We start from the raw sequence: 6,946 nt of genomic DNA on the forward strand, positions 1-6,946 counted from the left end.
CAACTAGCTGGTTTGAGGTTAATTTATTCCCTCTTTTTATTTTCATTGGAAGATCCTTGACAAAATAGGACTTTCCAGTTGTCCTTCAGGACATTACCCTGGGACCAAGTGGAGACCTGAGCAGACTGGGAGTGGGAATAGAGGTGGAGGTGGGGACAGTTCTTGGGTTCCCTGTCCGATAATCTGTACCAGGCTGGAAAAGGGTGCACCTCTTTCCTAAGAAATTCTGGGTCCAGAGTCTAAACTCTGAGTCTAAATAAAATCTCTTCCCTAGCTAGCAGTAAGTAATTCGGTTAAGTTTCAACCTTCTAAAAGTCGTTTTTTCTTCCTTAGCATTAAAACTAGTCATTGAAGACACGGACTCCAAAAGTGTCCCCTGCCTCCGCACTCCTCCACCCCACCTCCAGCTAGTCCCATAGGAGAAATCTGTGTCTTCTAGGCAGGACCAAATACGCAAGAGGAGCAAAGTAAACCTAAGTTACACTTGACTCTCCTTTGGTCTGAACTTTCAGTGGGGAAGGAAAAGAAAGGATTTTATTGTTGACCCTTCAAATTGGGAGGGAACCTCAAAGCTCTTGGGACAGCGCCACACCCCACAGCTTTTCCCCTTCTAAATTTAGGAAGTTTTTTTTTGTTTGTTTGTTTGTTTGTTTGTTTTAATTGCATTTGTGTGTGTGTTCGTGTGTGTTTGGAGCCACACAGGTCTAAGGCTTGTGCACAGTGAGTGGAAAAAATGTGTTAAACGGCGGTTTGATGCCCCATCGGAGCTTCCAAATATCCAGCGGCTGGGATTCTTCTACTTAATTTAATCTTTATTGGACGGGGCGGCTCCTTCGCCCCTATTCACCGGGAGTGCGGGAAAGTATCAGTTGAGGCTGGGGATGGGGGAGGGCACGGAGAAAATGGATGGTGGAAGAGTTGAAACTGGAGGTCGTGGGACCTACATATTCTATCAGGTACTGCTGAGAGAGCGAGAGAGAGAGAGAGAGAAAGAGAGAAAGCTCGGCCAGAGCAGGTGATCTAGATCTAGAAAGAGTGGCTGAAAAATTCCCTCAGCCTCTTTACTCTAGTATCCTAGGGTCTGAGAGGTCTGGAGGAGGGAAGTAGGAGGGAGATTTGTGGGTTGGGATGAGAACTTGTAGCCCTAGCAACAAAGTATTCCCTTAAAGGAATTTAAAGCGAAATGTCCCCAGGCTCCGAGGGCAATGAGAATATTGCAAAGAGAGGAAAAAAAGAGGTAAAGCCTTCGGGAAGGGGGGGAGGGGAGGCGGTAAAGTTGAAGCCCCTTCAGCTCTTGATTATCAAGTATACTTTCCGGGACTCCGCTTAAAGTCCTGTGGATTCTATCCACCCACTCACTCCCATAGCCCCCCAGAAGTAAATACAACAATAACTAAAGAAAACAACTCGGCTAAGATTTTAGTCCGCACATGAAATTTGCTGAAGTAATTCTGATTTCAATAAATTGCAGTTAATTGCTTAACTTCAAGGAGACGGCGTTATGTATTTATAGCAAAAAAAAAAAAAAAAAAAAACCCTAAATCCGCCTAGTACCAGATTCCCGTCTGCTCTCCACCACTTATTTAATTTTTTAACCAAATTAATAACTAGGAGTGCCCACAAAGAGGAAATGTATGAAAAAATTACATGCAGTTTTTAATATTACGTATATATCTTCTCCCACCTGCCTTTCACTATTCTGCATCTTAGGAGAAACAATTCAATGGAAGTGCCCTTTGCAGTTTAAAATGGAAACGGTCTCAATTTTAAATAAGATATCTTCACTAAAATCCCTCTACCAAACTCCACAATCTTCCGATGAACCATTTGATCTTTTAGGGCCTTAAATATAATATCCCAAAAAAAAAAAAAATAAGGATGGAATTTCCAATGAAGCTCATCACCTGAACTTGATAAATATAGTCTCTTCCTCCTTATTTGTGACTCGGGCAAAATATCATCTGCCCAAGGACACACATGTAATATGTAATGTGAATTAGATAGCTTTGTATATATGTGCATAGAAAGTAAAAAAGGACAGATAGAAAGGAATATAGCTCTACATCCGTAATAGGGGTCTATTCCTATACATTTATTTACTTCTAGGGTAAAGGCATTTTCGTTGCTTCCATAGTTTCTTTCCATTAAGAGCGATTAGATGGTGTCTATTCAAAATTGCTGATCCAGAGAGAAAATGGGAGTGGATAAAAGGAGATTTCAAGTGACCTCCTCGTCCCTTTCACACCAACCTGAGCCCCAGAATAGCCAAGGATCAGCTAACACAAAAGCTTTTCCCTTTTCCTTTCAGTCTCAGAAGATTCCGTGCAAGGGGTTAACAATAAAACATAGAACTCTCCTCTGGTTTGGTTAGATCATGCCATTGGAATACTTTATTAACTGCCCCGTTGAGAGGCTGCTTTTTCCCCCTAACCTCTTCTGAAATGGGTAAATAAAATATACGTAGCATGGTAAAAATACATAATTATTTACAGCTGTCTATAGTTTGCATGAGCTATTTGTTATGTTCATTCTAGCCCATTTAAACTTTATAGTTTAAATCTACCTTCTTCTCAATGGTAGAAGACGCTGTAATAAACATATCTTACTACTGACAGTTTAAGAGAAAATGTTAAGGTTTATTATTTAGATCAACCCTAATGATAAAGTAAATTGGGTTGCATCACTGCTGTAGTCACCAGTAGCAGACTTGCTGGGTTTGAGAACCCAACTCTTTTTGCACTGGTTTATCTCATTGGCAGAAAAGAAAGTGATATGCAATACTTAAACATATTCTAGCGATCTTTAGTCCGCGAAATGTCCAACTCAAATTTACTCCTGATGGACTAATCCCTATAGTAAAAGAAATAGGATCTGTGACAGGTAACTATTAAGGAAAATGATTATATAGTACAGTTGATTGTATTGTCAAGACAATCTAGCAACCTTCAGACTCACTTCAAAACTTCAACTTTCCATCCAAAACCAGCCTATTTTCCTTGAGAAGAATAACCAGGCAGTCATTTTTCATGTCAGGCATTTTCAAATGGAAAAGTCTGGAAGGTTTTCTTGAGGAGAAGAGGTGTGATGATGATTATTATTATTATTATTATTATTATTATTATATCATTACTATTATTATTATTATAGAAACAATTTTATGGATATGGCTTGATTTTTTTTATTTTTACTTTTATTCACCTCCAAAGTAAATATTCAGTTCTAGATTATGAATATGCTTGAAATGATTGTCCCTGCTTTCTAGTGGAAAGTTTGATTTGCATAAAAAGGTCATAGTTGTGCCCTCTTTCAAGTTACCCCCAGAATGATACTGATCCTCTGTGCTCTAAGGGAAATGGGGAAAGGAGAATTTCACTTAGCCTGCTTGTTCCCAAACACTTAGTTTAAATGCCTAGTTTGGGGCAGAAAATGAAGCTGTTTATTAAGTTAAAGCAGGTCTGCACTCAATCTCTGGATGTTGACACTTAAAGGTGACAAAGAATAAAGGGTTAGGTTGACAGACTGATAGATAGCATACATAGATCTATGCTATAACTGCTCAGACAGAATTCGTGGCTAGACTAATAGGAGAAAAGCTCTCAAGTTGTTCCTTACACTCCTATTTTTCCGATGACAATAAAAGACAGAACTTTTTTGTAGCTCAAGAACTACAAGCTCACCTTAGTCTCAGGGATTAGGGTTCCTTCTGAGAAAGAATAGGATTATTTTTAAATAACAAAATCATAGACATGTCTTTCTCTTTTTTGTCTCCAAAAGTACTAAACTTAACACATAATTGTACATATGTCTTCCTCATCTCTACTCACTTCTGGCATTAATTCTGTGCTAAAAGAGACTAATTGATTCAGCATCTTTAAAATAAGCCCTTTTCATAAAAGTCTGCAGTGGGATCAGAGAGACTGACCTTTTTTGTTTTTTCCAGTGGTTGTCAGTATGTTCATTTTTCTAGATGTAATTGATAATACACAGTTGTTCCTGTTATTTGGTCTCCTAAACTAAATAATATAGCTTTTTAATGGTATGAGAGGGATGATATAGAAGAGAATTGTTCACAAGTATCTGGTCTCCTGAAGGGCATCAAAGCTTTTGAAAAGGATTTAGAAAATATTTTTACAAGACCACTTTTGTTCAGTGTGTTTTACCAAAAGGCCAAAATTAATCATTTGAATTGGTAGGTTGCATGAAAAGAAAAATATCAATACCAAAACATTCACAAGGATTAGTGAAGAATGATTCAACAATCAGTTGACTATTAAAAAGATTTAGGGAAAATATTTCATCATACTTCACTATGTTTAGAACTCAGGAATCAATCTCATGGGGGGGGAGGGGAAAGGGAGAGAGGGGAGATGAAATCTTCCTGTGTCAATATATTGTTCTCTTTCTCTCTGTCTCTGTCTTTCTCTATCTGTGTGAGTATGTGTGTGTCTCTCCCTCTGTCTTAATTTCTCTATGCATTTATCATATACATTTTCTCTAACATATGCAATTTACTGGGATTCTAATGATTAGGGGTAATTCACTATTCTCTGGAAGATTTGGGTTTGTTTGTTTGTTTTGTTTTAATTGATTAACACTCAGTAATGAAACCAACAGAACAAAATGTGTGTGTGGGTTTGGTTTTGTTTGTTTGTTGGGGGGAGGGGAACAGGGCATTTTGACCATTTAGATAATACCCTCCACCTCACCAGAGGGAAAGTAGGTCCTCTTTTTTCCTTTGGCCTTGAGGTTGACCACACAAGGGACCATCTCTTGTCCCAGTTGAGTTCAGAAGAAAAGCCTAAACAGAACTGGAAAGAAGGCAAGGACACCATGAAGGATGAAGTTCAAAGGGAAATTTAGGCCAAGAATGGGTATACTTCCACAGAGAGGCCTTATTTGACAGAGCTTATAGAGAGGTCCAAGCTCTATGTGAGGTCAAACAATACCCCAACAGCCGACCCAGTTGAGAACCAGTAGCTATGATATAGATGGCAATAGGCTACAGAGAAGGGAATGTGTGGGGTGGGAGGGAGCAATCATGTTCAACTGCACATAGAGGCTAGTCTTGACAGGGAAAAGGAAGGAGACAAAGGACACTGGGCTGTAACTACATTTAAGACTCTGGGTGAGAATGACTGAAAACTAAGTCTGGTTGGAGAACCCAGAGGGAGAGGAGCCCAGGAGAAAGTCCAGTGGATGACGGAGAAACTGGGACCCTGTACAGATAAACATGACTGAAGAAGTGTTTGGAGTTCTATGGAGTTTATTAATACAGTTGTATTCTCAAAATAATGGCTTCTGTTATATGACATAGGCAGGTCTTATTCCTCTTAATTTAACTACTGTGATTGTATGTTTAAACCTGAGAGTCTCGGCACTATGAGGATGTTAAGTTGAAAAAGTAATACCAGACTGGGTTTCAAAAGCCCCAGCACCACTGCCTCTCCTCAGGACCTAAGCTGCTGCTTTTATCTTCCATCAGCTGGTGTCCTTGTTTGAGAAAGGCTGGGACTGTGCAAGGGAGGTTGGAAAGTGTTTCTGCATGGGGAAGATGGAGAGGAGCAGGTGAAATCTGGGACAAAGGGTGCTACAAAACAGAATTAAGGGGTCAGTTGAAGTGGGCCTGCCTGGCTCAGCCAAGCTTGGGTTAGAGCCATACTAAGAGAAAATCAATGTTTCTGGTTGCCAGGCCCTCCCTCTCCTCCCCATGTCGACCCCCCAACCTTCACACTGAAAAGCCTTTTAAAAGTTGATGCAGATGCAACTTTGAAAATGAAGATGGCATGATGGTTATACTTCTTTTAGAAGAAGGGAAGTGCAAACAGCTGCTGAGAAACAAGGCTATAGCCCTGGGGGCCAGTTTCCTGTTTGACATACAAGTTGAGGCCAATCTTGGGCTAGGAAAGACTAAAGATTGCTTCTAAATCATAGTCAAAGCAAAAAAAAAAAAAAAAAAATAGGAGTAATGTGGGATCTAGGCTTTAAAGAACAGGACCCCACCCAATCATGCCAGCATTTTCACTCACTCCCCACCTCCATCTCCAGTTCTTTTTAAACCATGAAAGCCCTGAACTCTTATTTTTATCCTCCAGCTTCTGGAGTAAAAGCCAGTATGAAGGAGAGTAAAAAATGTAATAATTGGTGAGTTAGGCTGGAACCTTGCAGAGCTATGTCCTTCCTGGGCCCTTCAGGTTTCCTCTAGCGTAGCTTCACAAGCAGATCAAGTTGATAAGGGTTGTCCCACCCCTTATCAAATGAAACATTGAAATTCTGTCACAAAAAAAAAAAAAAAAAAAAAAAAAGCCCTATCATATTGAGTACTTGTGTTGCCACTGCAAACAGCATTAACAAAACAACCATTCTCCCCTTCCTGCCTTTCTTCTCCTCTGACCAAGTCTGTACTTCTACGACTAGAAAATGTACTTTAAAATTTTTCATTGATGCTATTCTTTTCTCATTCCTTTCCTCCATACCTCCAATGCATTTTCCACCTTGGCCTTAATATCCCTTTTGACCTTCCCACCTTTAAATTACAACTTCAAGAAAGGAAGAATGCAGAAGGAGTTTATGGTTCTGACACAGGATAGTCCGAGTTTCTCTCTCCCATTGCTCATTGCAGTTCTTTTCTCAGTTCCTAGGGTTGGGCTGATAGAGGTTCTTTTAATCTGTTGACACTATCACTCAGATAAAAGCAAGCTACCATCGATCTCTTCCATTAGGTGGTCACATAACAAACAGAACAGGTGACCCAACAGAGCATTCTCCTGTTTATCCTTCTTTGCTGATGACCTGGCACCCTCATAGTCAGCACTGCAAATCCTGCTCAGTAAATCCTTGGAAGTTATATCTTCAGTGCATCTGTATGTATAGCAAAATCTATAATTCTACCTGTATAATGCATCAACAGATGTTGTATAGGATGTGTGTCTGTATCTATGTTACTTGT

The sequence above is a fragment of the Antechinus flavipes genome, chromosome 1 (assembly GCF_016432865.1).
Source record: "Antechinus flavipes isolate AdamAnt ecotype Samford, QLD, Australia chromosome 1, AdamAnt_v2, whole genome shotgun sequence".
Lineage (NCBI taxonomy): Eukaryota > Metazoa > Chordata > Mammalia > Dasyuromorphia > Dasyuridae > Antechinus > Antechinus flavipes.